This window comes from Acomys minous, assembly GCF_964271855.1.
Source record: "Acomys minous genome assembly, chromosome: 4".
In the NCBI taxonomy this organism is placed as follows: Eukaryota; Metazoa; Chordata; class Mammalia; order Rodentia; family Muridae; genus Acomys; species Acomys minous.
The window spans coordinates 38,135,317-38,151,696 of NC_140486.1; the positions used below are offsets into that span (position 1 = coordinate 38,135,317).

Consider the following 16,380-nt stretch of genomic DNA (forward strand, 5'->3'; position numbering starts at 1 on the left):
TTTGAATAGTCTTCAAATTCACTGAAGAAATCATTCGGAAAACATATTGTGCATTTTTTAAAACCAGCATTAAGATTTCCTTAATGACCTAACTCCAATTCTGGAAGAGGTAATCATCTTATAGTATTCGCCCTTCAGAAAACACAAAGAAATTGTTTAATCTTTGAGACAATATAGAAAATTAATTTTACTCTTAAGACCTCTTGGTGTAATGCCAACCCCAAGGTCTTAGTCCTATTTATATCTTTGGTTTTATAACATGCTGAAATAGTTTTTATGTTAAAAAATACTTGCATTAAGCATTATTATTGCCTTATAATTAACTACACTGAGTTTAAAAATAAATACGCAGTGACTGCTTTTTATTTCAATCTTTTATATTAATGGAAATACATTTTCAGGTCAGTTGAAAGTGGCCCTTGTTATTATTCAGTGATTGAAAAAAATCAGTTGAAGGTATTCATTCCAATGGAGACGTAATCATTCCCATCTAATTGGCACAGATATGCTGAACTTAGAAATCAAGGTTATTTTTAAAAAATAATAGTCCTTGCAAGGTACTTTATTTTTTATTTTTTTTACTCTGAGATAATGTCTATTTTTATTGCTTAGTTGTGTTTCTTTTTTTTATTATTAATTTATTTGTATTACATCTCGATTGTTAGCCCTTCCCCTGTTTCCTCCCATTCTTCCCTCCCTCCCACTTCCCCCCTTCTCCCCTCCCCTATGTCTGTGATTGAGGGAGACCTCCTCCCCCTATATATGCTCTTAGAATATCGAGTCTCTTCTTGGTAACTTGCTATCCCTCCTCTGAGTGCCGTCAGGCCTCCCCATCCAGGGGACATGGTCAGAAAAGGGGCACCAGAATTCCTGTGAGAGTCAGATCTCACTCTCCACTCAACAGTGGAGAATATCATGTTCGTTGGCTAGGTCTTAGGGGTTTGAAGTTTACTGCTTATATTCTCCTTGGCTGGTGCCTTAGTTTGAGGAGGACCCCAGGACCCAGATCTGCCTGTCATAAAATTCTTTTTGTAGGTTTCCAGGACCCTGTGGTCCTACTATTTCCCCATTCTTCCATGCAACTCTCGCCTAAAGTCTCAATAGTATGTCCTCTCCTCTGACCCACTTTCCTGGTAAGTAAAGTTTTTCATGGTACGTATCACTTGGACTAGTGTTTTGATATAAGTGAGTATATACTGTTTGTCTCTTTTTGCTTCTGGGTGAACTCACTCATTATGATAATTTCTAGATCAATCCATTTGTCCACAAATTTCGGGAATTCCTTGTTTTTAATAGCTGAGTAGTATCCCATAGTGTAAATGTACCACAGTTTCTTAGTCCATTCTTCTACTGAGGGACACTTAGGCTGTTTCCATGTTCTGGCTATTATGTATAAAGCAGCCATGAACATGGTTGAGCATATGTCCCTGTTGTGTGGTAGGGCTTTTTCTGGGTATATTCCAAGGAGTGGGATAGCTGGGTCTTGAGGAAGCCCTATTCCTATTTTTCTGAGAAAGCGCCAGATAGCTTTCCAAAGTGGTTGTACTAGTTTGCATTCCCACCAGCAATGAAGGAGTATTCCTCTCTTTCCACATCCTCACCAGCATGTGGTGTCATTTGAGTTATTGATCTTAGCCATTCTGATGGGTCTAAGATGGAATCCCAGAGTTGTTTTGATTTGCATTTCTTTGATGATTAAGGAGGTTGAGCATTTCTTTAAGTGTTTCTCGGCCATTTGATATTCCTCTGTTGAGAATTCTCTGTTTAGTTCCAAGCCCCATTTTGCAATTGGGTTGTTTGGTTTTGTGGTGTTTAATTTCTTGAGTACTTTATATATTTTGGATATTAAACCTTTGTCAGATGAAGCGTTGGTGAAGATCTTTTCCCAGTCTATAGGCTTTGTTCTACTGACAGTGTCTTCTGCCTCACAGAAGCTTCTCAGCCTCATGAGGTCCCATTAATTAATTGTTGACATTAAGGCCTGGGCTGTTGGTGTACTGTTCAGGAAGTTGTTTTCTGTGCCTATGTGTCCCAGGCTCTTCCCCACTTTTTCCCCTAACTGAATTAATGTCTCTGGTTTTAAGTTGAGGTCTTTAATCCACTTGGACTTGAGTTTTGTGCATGGTGACAAATAAGGGTCTAATTGCATTTTTCTACATGTAGACATCCAGTTAGATCAGCACCATTTGTTGAAGATGCTATCATTTTTCCATTGAATAGATTTGGCTTCTTAGTCAAAAATCAACTGAGCAAATGTGTGTGTATTCATCTCTGGGTCTTCAATTCGATTTCATTGATCCACCAGCCTATTACTTTGCCAGTACCATGCTGTTTTAATTATTGTGGCTCTGTAGTACAGCTTGAGATCAGGTATGGAGATTCCTCCGGAGGATCTTTTATTGTATAGGATTGTTTTTGCTATTCTGGGTTTTTTATTTCTCCATATGAATTTGAGAATTGATCTTTCAATATCTTCAAAATATTTTGTAGGGATTGCGTTGAATCTGTAAATTGCTTTTGGTAAGATGGCCATTTTTACTATGTTGATTCTCCCGATCCACAAACAAGGTAAATCCCTCCATCTTCTGATGTCATCTTCAATCTCTTTCTTCAGAGGTTTGAAGTTTTTTTTTCTAATAAGTCCTTCACTTGCTTGGTTAGAGTTACTCCTACATATTTTCTATTGCTTGTGGCTATCATGAAGGGAGTAGTTTTCCTAATTTCTTCCTCTGCCTGTTTGTCATTTGTATACAGGAAAGCTACTGACTTTTTTGAGTTTATTTTGTATCCTGCCAATTTGCTGAAGGTGTTGATTAGTTGTAGGAGTTCTTTGGTGGAATTTTGTGGGTCACTTATATACACTATCATATCATCTGCAAATAGGGATAATTTTACTTCTTCCTTTCCCATTTGGATCCCCTTGATCTCCTTTTGATGTCTTATTGCTCTGGCTAGAACTTCAAAAACTATATTGAAGAGATATGGGGACAGAGGGCAGCCTTATCTGGTTCCCGATTTTGGAGGGATTTCCTTGAGTATCTCTCCATTTAATTTAATGTTGGCTGTTGGTTTGCTGTATATAGCCTTTATTATGTTTAGATAAGTGCCTTGTATTCCCGATCTCTCCAGAACTTTAAACATAAATGGGTGTTGGATTTTGTCAAATGCTTTTTCTGCATCTAAAGAGATGATCATGTGGTTTTTCTCTTTCAGTTTGTTTATATGATGGATTACATTGATAGATTTCCATATGTTAAACCATCCCTGCATGCCTGGAATGAAGCCTACCTGGTCATGATGAATGATGTCTTTGATATGCTGTTGTATTCGCTTTGCGAGTATTTTGTTGAGTATTTTTGCATCAATGTTCATAAGAAAAATTGGTCTGAAATTCTCTTTTTTTTTTGTTGGGTATTTGTGAGGTTTAGGTATCAATATGACCGTGGCCTCATAGAAGGAGTTTGGTAATATTCCCTCCATTTCTATCTTTCGGAATAGCTTGAATAGTATCGGTATTAGCTCCTCTTTGAAGGACTGGTAGAATTCTGCGCTGAAACCATCTGGCCCTGGGCTTTTTTTGGTTGGGAGACTATCAATGGTTGCTTCTATTTCTATAGGTGAAATAGGGCTATTTAATTTGTTTATCTGGTCTTGGTTCAATTTTGGTAAATGGAATCGGTCGAGAAATTTGTCCATTTCCATTAAATTTTCAAATTTTGTGGCATAAATGCCTTTAAAGTAGGTGCTAACGATTCTTTGTATTTCTTAGATGTCTGTTGTTACGTCTCCCTTTTCATTTCTGATTTTGTTAATTTGGATAGTGTTTCTCTGTCTTTTAGTTAGATTGGCTAATGGTTTGTCTATCTTGTTAATTTTCTCAAAGAACCAGCTCTTGGCTTTGTTGATTCTCTGGATTGTTCTCTGTTTCTAATTTATTGATTTCAGCCCTGAGCTTGATTATTTCTAGGCGTCTACTTCTCTTGGGTGTTTCTGCTTCTTTTTTTTCTAGAGCTTCCAGATGTGTTGTTAAGTTGTTTATGTGGGATGATTCCATTTTCTTTTTAAAGGCACTTAGTGCTATGAATTTTCCTCTTAGCACTGCTTTCAATGTGTCCCACAAATTTGGGTATGTTGTTCCATCATTTTCATTGAATTTCAGGAAGTCTTTTATTTCTTCCCTTATTTCTTCCGTGACCTATGTGTCATTAAGTAGAAAGTTGCTTAGTTTCCAGGTGTTAGTATGCTTCTTGTTATTTCTGTTGTTGTTGAAGTCCAGCCTTAGACCATGGTGATCTGATAAGATACAAGGTATTATTTCAATCTTTTTGTATCTGTTGAGGTTTGCTTTGTGACCAACTATGTGATCAATTTTAGAGAACGTTCCATGGGGTGCTGAGAAAAAGGTATATTCCTTTGCGTTTGGGTGGAAAGTTCTGTAGATATCTGTTAGATCCTTTTGATTCATGACATTGGTTAATGAGGTTATTTCCCGGCTCAGTTTTTGAATCAAAGACCTATCCTTGAATGAAAGTGGGGTGTTGAAGTCTCCCACTATTGTGTGGGTGTCGAAGAGTGGGGCAAGCTTTGTTAATAACTTTTTTACAAATGTGGGAGCCCTTGTATTCAGAGCATAGATGTTCAAAATCGTGATGTCTTTTTGGTTGACTTTACCTTTGACGAGTACGAAGTGTCCATCCTCGTCTCTTTTGATTGATTTTGGTTGGAAGTCTATTTTATTAGATATTAGAATGGCTACTCCACCTTGTTTCTTGTGACCATTTGCTTGGAATATTTTTCCCTAACCTTTTACTCTGAGGCAATGTCTGTCCTTGTGGTTGAGATGTGTTTCTTGAATGCAGAAGAATGTTGGGTCATGTTTATGCATCCACTCCATTAGTCTGTGTCTTTTTATTGGAGAATTGAGACCATTGACATTGAGAGATATTAATGACCAGTGATTGGTAAGTCCCTTCATTTTTGGTATTTGTAACAGTCGAGATTTTGTGAGGTTGTGATTTTGCAATGGTATAGTTACCTATTTCCTATGCAGTTTTGGTTGTAGTTTGACCAGTTGGGGTGGAGTTTTCCTTCTAGTAACTTCTGTAAAGCCGGATTTGTGGCTAGGTACTGTTTGAATTTGTTTTTGTCATGGAATATCTTGTCTTCTCTGTCAATGGTTATTGATAATTTTGCTGGATATAGTAGTCTTGCCCGGTATCTGTGTTCTCTTAGGGTTTGCAGAACCTCTGACCAGGCCCTTCTGGCTTTCATGGTCTCTGCTGAGAAGTCAGGAGTAATTCTGATAGGTTTGCCTTCATATGTTACTCGGCCTTTTTCTCTTGATGCTTTTAACATTTTTTCCTTGTTCTGTATATTTTGTGTTGTTATTATTATGTGGTGGGAAGATTTTCTTTTCAGGTCTATTCTATTTGGTGTTATGTAGGCCTCTTGTATGCTCGTATGCATCTCCTTCTTCAAATTGGGGAAATTTTCTTCTATTATTCGAGTAAAGATATTTTCTGGGCTGTGGAGCCGGTTGCCTCCTCTATCCCTATTATTCTCAAGTTTTGTCTTTTCACGTTGTCTTTTATTTCATGACTGCTCTGTGTCAGCAACTTTTCAGATTTAGCATTTTCCTGGATGGTGGTTTCCAGTTCTGTGATTGTATCTTCAAGTCCCAGTATTAGTTCTTCCATTTCTTGCAATCTGTTAGATAAGGCTACCTCTGAGATGCTTGCTTTCTTCTCTGATGCCTCTTGATCACGTTTTTCTTCTGTGTGTTCCTGTATCATAGCTACCATTTTTAGCTTCATGTCTTGGACTGTTTTAATGATTTCCTTCATCTGGTTATTTATATTTTTCTGAAATTCTTCAAGTGCCTCTTTATATGACTCTTTTAACTTTTCAGCCCTCTTGTTTGCCTCCTCCTGCATTTGTTTACAGATTTTATTTGTTTCTTCCATTATCATCTTCTTTACTAAGGACTTGAGGTCATTTTCTTGACAATCCATTGCTGTTAGGTTCTCCAGGTTGTTTTCATTGGGAATGCTGGGATCCGGAGATGCCAAATTGTTTTGGTTTTTGTTAACGTTCTTTCGCTGTCCTCTTGTCATTTTGATGGCTCTGATGTTGGAAGGTATTTTGTAGTGACCTTCGCTGGTTGAGAGTGGTTAATTGATGACTGATTATAGGTCAGGTGCTCTTGCCTGTGGGGATCAGGGAGTATTTCCGTGGAACAGGTATGTGATCCTGTTTCACTCCTTGTGATTTTCCTCTGCATCGTGGGCTCCAGGCTGAGTCAGCCAAAGTAGATTTCTGTTTGGACTTTACTGCTGTAATTCAGATCAGCAGTTTTTGGACCTAGACTAAGGTCTGCACACAAACGTTCTGGTTGTGTAGGTTGATCCCAGCTGCCTGTCCTTCCTGTGGCTTTGTAGTCAAGACCCCAGGTAAATTAGATCTTCTGGGGGTGTAGCTGTCTTTTAGGTCTGTCTCTATACCCTGTATAGACTCACATTTCATCTCCTGATAATGTGAGAGTGCCTGCCTTTCTCGGGCCAGGAGTCCCAGCTAGGCTCTTTCATTCAGGGAGTGTAGGGCCAGTGCCTTGCGGCTCGGCTGGGTAGGAACAATAGGGTTGCAGAGCTCTGGTGGTCACCCGCAGAATGAAATCTTCCCGCCGGGCTCTGATGCTCAACTATCACTCTGGGCAAGACCCAGGTCTCCCAATAAGTCTGTGGGCACGTCCAAGCTGATTTCTCACTGGCGCTGTTTGCAGGTTCAGTCTGCTGTGATTGGTGTTAGGCTGGGCCCCAGATGGCCAACGAGCTGCAGTCCCACTTTAGCTGTCTCTGTTGGGTCCTGCCACCTGTGTTTCCACTCGGCCTAGGTGGGTGACCTCAGCAGTTTGAGGTGGTGTGGAAGGAGGAATCCTAGGGCAGATTCACCCTCTTCACTGAGACTCCTCTGGCTGGGCATTCCAGAAAATCCCCTCCCTAAACAGTGAGTCTGTGCTTTATATGCAGGCTGCAGTTTGCATGTGGATTCCGTTCCAGAGTTTGGGGAGTACGTTTAGCACCTCCGGGATGTTGCTTGTCCCAGGGGGCTAGGCTAGGTCTCCTCGGAGTAGATCAGATACGTGGCTTATTGGTCGGTGCCATCTTGGAATCCGCCCGCAAGGTACTTTATTAGAAACCATCCCAGTCATGTCAAAACCTGAATGGCTCTTTCCAGTAGGAAGAGTCTCACTAAATCAGAGTAGCAAACTCACACCTGCTCTGCCAATGGTAAAATTATCTGAATATACGTGTTTCCGTGTGTTGGCTTGGCAAACGCAGAGGTAAAGTGTCACTTGATTTCAGATTATGAATTGATTGAGCAGATGAATGATTTACAGAGCACTTCAATGTTTATAGACAATAAACATTTTAAATGTTGGAATGTAGTAGAGGAAAAATAAATCACTAAATGTGGGAATTTGCAAGAAGCAATTAGAGAGAATAAAAAAATTTTGTGGTTAATGTCTGGGTTCTAGCTAAGTAAGAGAGACCATGATGGGCTAGGGATACAGCACCAGATACCACAGGTAAAACACAACTCAAATCTCAAAAGAGCTATGGACAGCTGGGCTCAAACAAAACATTAATTATGTTTGGTAAGTCTTCATTGAAAAGCAGTTATGAAGGAGTAATTTATTTCGTGGTCCAGAATCTGTCACAAACATGGGCTGGCATAGCCCAGCAGGCCCCAATTTTGATGAAGCAAAGAGAACCAGAAATGGTTTTTGTTTAATAGGAGGGCGGTCATGGCAGTGCAGAATTGTTTAAGCTGCTTGATAGCAGTCGAGTCTGCCTCGTGGCACCAGAGTTTAAGATTGTCCCTTAAAATACTGTGTTCTGCGAGTGGTTTCATAGTGCTGTTTCTAAGGCGTGGTGGTAGAACGGGCAGAGCAACTTGCAGCTTCTTTGTTTTAAAGATGATAACCATACTCTCAGAGGAGATGCTAGAAACAATGGAGCCACGTGCATCTGTTTCAGATGCCAAGGAAATATTATTTCAGGCAGGGAATTTTCAGCTCTGTAGAGGACTGAAGTATTTATATATCACCGAGGCTTTCCTTTTTTGTAAGGAAGACCAATGCGAGTCTTAAGTAATAGGTATGGACACAGAACCCACAGGTAAGCAGTTTCATGCCGTATCTCCATAAGATCTGTTACTTTTTACAATCCAAATGAATGAGGTTTGTTGTTGTTGTTGTTGTTGCTGCTGCTGCTGCTACTGCTGTTTCCAGCAGAGAGTGAGAAAAATAAATAGATGATCTAGGGAGAGAGAGGGCGTTCCTGTTAAAATTTAGAAAGTCCTGGGGCTGAGGAAGAAGTTTTGACTGGGGAAAGTACATGAAGACCAGGGCAAAAGACAGTGTAGAGAGCAACTTTAATAGAAAATATAAAATTTCCAATTGCTACTAGTTTTTAAGCCAGGTTCTTTTCATCTTCCCCTCCCTTCATGGAACATTCACAAGCTCTTTTTGAAAAGTTGGGGTAGTGCTGCCATTTGCACAGATGTAAAAGTCAAGGCTCCAAAATTCATTAGTTTCCAGGACAGAAAGTTTTAGGCTTGGGGGGAAACAGTGAAGTTAGGTGATTAGCCTTCGTTTGCTAATACTTTTGGAATTCCTCACAATGAATAAAATTACTCTGTGTCAGGGCACCAGTGGCGGTCCTTACAGCCACTGTGTGCTGGAACCCGAAATGTATTGGAGATGACAGTATAAAAATATATGCAATTTAGTAAGTTTATTGTTGGACGGGAGCTGTGGAAGTCAGCCCATCTTTTCCATAGAAGCTGTGCTACTTTGGTCACAGTTGAGCTTAGCCCTTTTAGTTAGTCAATATTAGCAGTAAAGGATTGAAAAAGAGCTTTTCTTTGAAACATCCCTGTGATTAACTGCCCCCTCCCTCCCTCTGTCTCTTGCATATAAAAATATTTAAAAAAAACCCTTCTTCCAACTAGTTGATCATGAGAGGAAGTATAAGTTGTAACTTGTCTTAATTAGTAATTAATTAATTATAACTTGTCTTAGTCAATAATTCTATTGCAATGAAGAAACACCATGGCCATGGCAACTCTTAGAAAAGAAGGCATTTAATTGTGGCTTGCTTATGCTCTCAGAGGTTTATGTAAGGCGCGGCCACACCCGATAATGGCAGCGACCATTACCACTTGGTAGCAACTGTTACAGTTGCTACAGCTCCCGCACATGCGCAGACATAAGCCCTCTCAATGCACCCCTCCCGACAGGGGTATGCAAATGAAGTACTCCAACACAGCCTCTCATCTGCGGGCATGCTAATGCGGGCATGCTAATGGGACATGCTAATGAGACATGCTAATGAGGCATCCGAATGTAACCAATGAGACATTGACATGCCACATCCAGACAGTATTTAAGAGGCGTGCTCACAGGCATTCGGGGTCTTTCGCTTCAGCTTCAAAGGATGCTCCCAATAAAGCATGATTGAGAAGAATCCTGGTGTCTGCGTCGTTCCTGCCGGCAGGAGGACGCGACAGGTTTAGTTCATTCTCATGGTGGCATGCAGGCAGACATGGTGCTGGAGAAAGGAGCTTGAGATTTTTACATCCAAATCCACAGGCAACTGGAAGAGAAAGACACTATCCCTGGCTTGGACTTTGGAAAAAAACATGAAAGCTCACCCACAGTGACACACTTTCTCCGAAAAGACTACAACTCTTAATTCTTTTCAAATAGTGCCACTCTCAGATGACTAAGTGTTTAAATCTATGAGCCTATGAGGGACATTCCTATTCAAACCACTATGTTCTACTTCCAGACCCCATAGGCTTGTAGTCATATCACAAGGCAAAAATGCATTCAGTCCAACTTTAAATTTTTCCATAGCCTAAAACAGACTTAACGCTGTTTAAAAGTCTTAGGTGCAAAGTCTCTTCTGAGACCCATGGCAATCTCTTAACTGGAAATCCCAGTAGAATCAAAATTAAAAACCAGATCATGCACTGCCATCAGACAATGGCAGGAAATATACATTACCATTCCAAAGAGGAGGAAAAGAAGCATGAGGAGGACATAGTGAACCGTAACAAAACTAAAAACCCAGCAGGGGAACCTCCAAACTCTGTGTCTTGATGTCTGATGCCAAAGCACTCTTCAGACCTCCTAATCCTTCTCAAGAAGTCCCACTCCCTGGTGACCAAACATTCAAATCTAGGGCGGCCACTCTTTTTCAAACCATCACATTACTTAGAGTGCAAGCAATTCTCTGTGGATCTCTTGGGCATATAAAACATTCCTTTAACTACTTGGGCAGCTGAGTACTGGAACCCAAATCTAATCTATTCCCTCACTGGAGGACCCCTTATGTCAGGTGCACTAGAACCCACCAATGTATTCCTCCACTGACCAATCCTTATAGCCACTATGTGCTGAAACCTGGATACAGTTTCTTTGGACAAAGACACCTTGTTGACCTGTGGCTAGAATTTAGCTACAGTTTTTAGGTTTTTTATAATCTTCTCTCTCTCTCTCTCTCTCTCTCTCTCTCTCTCTCTCTCTCTCTCTCTCTCTCACACACACACACACACACACACACACACACACACACACACATACACACACACACATACAGACACAGACAAGACACACGCACATACACACAATGAAGGGCTGACTTCCATTTCTAGATTTCACTCTCTGTGCTACCATCCTACAATAAACTTACTAAATTACACATATTTTTATACTGTCATCTCTAATACATTTCAGAGTATTGGTTTTTTTTTAAGAATTTATCATTGAAAACTACAGGTTTCTCCACATTCTCAAGATCTCCTATTTTTCTTTGTTTTTACCTAGTAATAACCGTCTCTGGAGATAACTCCTCACTTCCTCACTCCCAATTCTTCTGTTATTTCATCTCACATCCAAGTAGACTGCAGAAAATAGTGTTCCAACCTTAGAATAAATGACAGTACTTCTGGGGTAATGAAATTCAATCAATTAAGTATTCAAAAGTGTCTGTGCTGTCAAATAGTCACTCAGAAATTACTGAATACTATAAAAATAAAATCCCATTAGCAGATTCTAAACTGAAGCATCCTCTAAGCCCCTGGGCAGTCTAAGCCCCATCATTGTACATTTGTGGGCTATCAGAATTTAATATGTTTGCATATACATCTCTTTGGCAGTTCTGCATTTGTGTCATTTTGGAAGAACCCCCCTGATCAATAGAAAAGACACCTCATAATCTTTCTTGCAAGAACTAGGCCCTATTTTGGTCCTGCTCTCCCCTTATATTCACTTCTTGTCCTTCCACTAGTGAACCATCTGGTACCTGCACCCATGTTCATCACTAAGGATGTTTTCTGCTGTAGCCTGAAGAATTAGAGTGTGAATTTATTTAGGAGTTAGGGAAAAAATGAGTGAAAATATATCATTTGATGAGAATCAAAATATCTTCCAGTGATTAAAGTGTCTGACAACTTGTGCCTTCTTGAACAAAAGACTTTTCATTTGCACCAAGTTTCAGTAGAGAGGGATAATCTTCATTCCATATTTTGTAAAATTTTTAGTAACTGAGATGAATAGGTGCCTGCATTTCTTCCTTGAGAGAAGGGCATCATGGTATGCAATGAGCAAACTGTATTTTGTAACTGTTTGGCATGGCCCATTACTATCTACTATCTACTCATTAAAGAGTCACTGAATGTATGTTGAGTCCCTCCTCTCCAGGCTGGATAGTGGCTTGTTGAGCCAACATATCTGTACCTTCACTGAGGGTCCTCTCTATATAAGCATTCTTCTCTGCTGTCTATTCTTGGTACCAGCATAACTACATTCTCTGTGTTTAGAACACCATACCATGTTATAACTCAGTTAGTTACTAAGTATACGATCATGGGCTAGTGTACCCATCATCTCTGAGGCTCATTTCTTTCAATATTACCAGCTTTTCTCAATAATAGTGAAGAGAAAAATGGGACAATATTTGTCAAATACATATCTGTAGAGAAACATCTTGACATAAGACCAAGGTTCTTCATCACAACTGCAATTTTCTATGCCTGATGATCCTAGCAGGCAGCCCAGAGACATAGAACAAAGTCATTCTGATAGCTGAGTGTGTTGTCTCAGTCAGCAGCACCCAGAATATATCTTAGCCAACATTTGAAAGATTAATAGATTTTGAAAGAGCCCAGGTCCATCCCCAGTTTGTGATCTGTTTCCTGACTTTAGGATATGAACTCTATCCTCTGCTTTGTAGAAGGAGTAGGAAGGGCTTCTTTCTTGCTTCTGACTGTAGCATGTGACATGCTTGTGCCTATACATCTCTGCTACACTGTCCTTCATGTGTTCTGGATTTGTCTGCTTCTTCCTTTATCTTTTGACATCTTCTTTGACTCATGCCTGGTTCTCACATACTGGGCCTGGTGTTGTACAAAACACCAAGTCAGGGTGAAGCCAACTTATGATAATTTTAACAGCCTTAACACGGTACTCTAGGCCCCTGTGAACATGGCCACCTCACTGCCATGTTGATGTCCTTCTTGTTTATACACTAAGATCTAGTCCTTCCTGGGAAGCATGTCTGATGTCCTCATCCCTGTTGCCATTTTGATATCTGGATCATCTCCCACAGCCTCCTGGACTCCTACTCTCTTCTCCAAGCACCTTAATTTTACTTAATTCTTTGAATATCTTCCTTAAAAAAATCTTCCTAGTTGTACATTTCCTTGCTTTTAGTCTTTTAATTGGCTGGCTAATGCCCAATTAAACTGTGAAACCTTTTATTTCCTAATGTGTGCCATGAATATCTAAGATGGAAGCGCACTTCTCCATTTTACCAGCACATTTGTCTGCTAATGATGTTTTATTACATTGAGTCTTCTTATTAATGATATCAGATGAGTGCAGAGGCCATACTGCCCAATATTTATGTCTCAACATCTTAGAAGATATACATAAAATCTGTGTATTGGGAGGTCCTATCTTCAGTGTCAGCATCATGCTCAGATTTACGTTACTCCTATTCACAAAGTTCTTCCTTGGCAGATTCTGTTACTGATTTCAAAAACACTCCAACCACTATTTCCACACACTTCCACCCAGTTCGCTCAAGGACCAAATGATTCCTTATGAAACAACTTACATGTATTTTGAGCTGTGTAGGCCTTGCATCTTCTAAACAGTTTAAGAACTTTGGGAATTTAAAGGGAAAAACTGAACTGTGTCCCTGGTTCAATTATAACTTGATCACATTGCTAAGGAAGACTCTGTCTCCATTCTTGAAAATAAACACCATATGTACAGGCGTCCCCATGTGTCATTTCTAGTAACTCCTTTTCTAGTATATATAGAGATGATGTGTTTTGTGGATATGAATATTTTCTACAGCATATGCTAAATATGTCATGGAATCTCCTTGCTCTCTCCAGCCCTCAAGAACTCTGATGCCTGGAACTTACATCACAACATTATTCTTAACCAGGGGATGCCTTTACAGTCGGTGCTGGAGTGGATGTGACAGTGCTCCCAAGTGATATTTAAGGTCCTTAAATACCCTAAAGGCTAACTCCTATGTGAAAACACAAGACACAGGTGGGGATTACTAGTGCTTCTTCTCAACTGCACTAAGTCATTATTTGTGGATGGCCCCTAAACCATTGCCCATTCTTGTCTCAGGCTGATTTCAGTGAAAGGAAAGCTGTTTCACATGGCATTCGCATCTCTGGGAACAGCACCTCGTCACTACCATTCCAATTGTTTTATGAATGTGCCAGAGAAATGGCAGTGTGCCAGTGACAGCATCCACATGGCTGTTTGAAATGACACCCTAGATATAAAAAGAAAGCAAAATCCACCACAGATTGCAATGTGTACAATTTTTGGCTGTTTTGCACATCCTCTGCAGCTGTGCATTCATGATGCTATATTTAAGCAAAAATCTTTGTAAGAATTTGTCAAGAGGAGATGGAGGTTTGGCGGCCATTTTAGAGATCTGGCTATAGTGGTTGCCAAGGGTCGCTTCCTCCAGATTGAGCTATGCTTCTCTGGGAACCAGCTGAAAGCAGGGTGGCGCTGGAAATTAGGCTTTTCATAGGTGGTAGAACTCTTTTAAAAATTTAGCAAGACACTATCATTCTCTTTGAAACAGAGGTTACTGTATCTGTCTGATGCTTTAGCTGAGAAGGGCTTCACAACTGGAAATTGTAATCAGTGAGGAAAAGAAAGACATTAAAAACACTGATGTTCAGGTTTGGCACATCTTACATCTATGATCTCACCCTGAAGAAAGGAAACAGGTAACACATGGAAAGGAACTCATCCAGGTGAAAGAGGAGACTACTGGCATATCATCAGAGTTCCCACTGACTTCCTAGTGTCAGGAGAAATACTTCAGCCAGTCCTGTCCAAAGAGATAGAAAATAAGATATCCTGTGGACTCATTCACTGTTGAACAAAGAAATATGAAACTTGACTCTTGGAAGAGAAAAAGCAATAGGATTTTTAGAAATACCTTTTTTTTTTTAAGGTACAAATGAAAAGCATATTTGGATAAACAACCACTTAGAATCCATGGAGATGTCTCAAAGAAGAGAGAAATCGCCTGAACTAATTCCAGGGCTTCCTGCAGGAAGCTACTGTGGAGCATCCACAAGGGTCAGCGACACTCCAACCCTGCCTGCCACTGAATAGCGCCGTCATCTCTTCCCAGATGCGTGGGTTTCTCTAAATCATATTTGTCTATTACACACTTCAAATATTTGCATATTCTTAAAAAAAAGAGAGATGATCACGAAATGTCTTCTCCTCCTCTTAATCACCGTACATTTCGGTGGATTTTAAAATTGCATCAGAACCAGTTTCCTCAGATTCACCTCCAATGAAGAATCATTATTATCTGTAAGTTGATCATACTGTCCTTCTTTGAGTTCTAGCTTGGAGTTTTAAGAGCTGGGTTTTTTTTTTTATTGTTTTGTTTTTTCTTTTGATTTTTTGGTTTGAATTTACTATAAACTTGCTATAACTGAAGCTAATCTCTGCCACTGTTACACTCCTTTTCGATGCTGTCCCTTCTATATTTCTTCTAGAAATAAGATGTTATAGTTTTAGATATACAGAAAGATTGACGGTGGGATGGTTATAAATATCATAGACATGTTTCTTATAGTTGGTATGGTAAATATAAGTGGTTACAGTTTATGAGGCTATTGTTACAAATTACAACAATTAATGCTTATATTTGCTTGTATGTTTGCATTGGCCCAAATGTCCTATTTCTATTTAGGCCTGCCATTGAAGGCATCATCTTGCATTTAGTCATGCTGTCTTTATAGGGCTCCCTCGGCAGCCATGGTCTCTCAAACCAGCTTCTGGGGCCTATAAGTTAATAGAAATACTGATCACAAATTCTGTACTATATCCCTAAGCTGGGCCTTTTCTGGATGTTGTTGGTTTTTGTTGTAACTGTTGTTTTTTTCTTGTAGTTAGATCGAGGTTTCTGTACATTTGAAGGAAAGATAACAGAGATAAATATACAGTTCTCCTGCACCTGGTCAAGGGGACAAACCATTGTGGGACCTTACCTAATATTAACTTTAATCACCAAGTTGAAGCCATATTTTTTTACTGCCCCATTTATCTTAAGCTACTGTTTGGCCAACTTCCTCCCCCCCACCCCACACACACTCTTTTTAGTCTATACTTGAAGTAAAAAAAAGCACTATACACTTTAAGGATAGGAAATGTGTTCTGTATCCCTGAAGATATAGTATAATATAGTAACTGTGTAATGTATTCAGAATTCTTTTGAATGTGAGGTTTGCTTATTTTTCCTCATTTATTTATGAAACTTTTCTACTTAACACTGAAGTAGTAAATACACTTACTACAAATCTTTGAAAATCCATGAAATTATGGTATAAATGTGTTTTAATTGAAAATAAAGTTATTTAAGAGGTCAGCGCACTCCAGCAATAAGTAAATATTTGACAACAAAATTGAACTGGGCTATTAATATATTAAATTATCACATGTGGGAAGGATGTTAATGTAAGCCCCTTGGAAATGACAAAGACTGTAAAACTAAACAGAAGTAGGGACATTTAAGCACTGTACCATGATTGTTAAGCAAAACAAAACAATAAAAACTTCCCATGGAGGTAAGGGCACAAGTTTCTGAAAATTATTTGTCATAATTAAACAATTAAGATGGATAATAGACGCAGGTAAGGGTCTCACTATTGAAGTGATGGAATGAGGGCAAACTACGAAAGGTTTGGGTTGGAGCTGAGGATGCGACAATAGTTAGCTTAATGTAGACAGAGATAGGTACATGTGAATCA

At 39.5% G+C, this 16,380-nt stretch overlaps 1 long non-coding RNA gene across 1 annotated transcript in view; it reads left to right on the forward strand.

Annotated features, from left to right (window-relative positions):
• Positions 1-6,363: 6,363 nt before the first annotated feature.
• Positions 6,364-16,380, forward strand: part of LOC311596901 — a 70,908-nt gene continuing 60,891 nt past the window's right edge. The window contains exon 1 of the long non-coding RNA XR_014779026.1: positions 6,364-6,449. This is a non-coding gene — a long non-coding RNA (uncharacterized lncRNA). The remainder of the gene's footprint in view (positions 6,450-16,380) is intronic.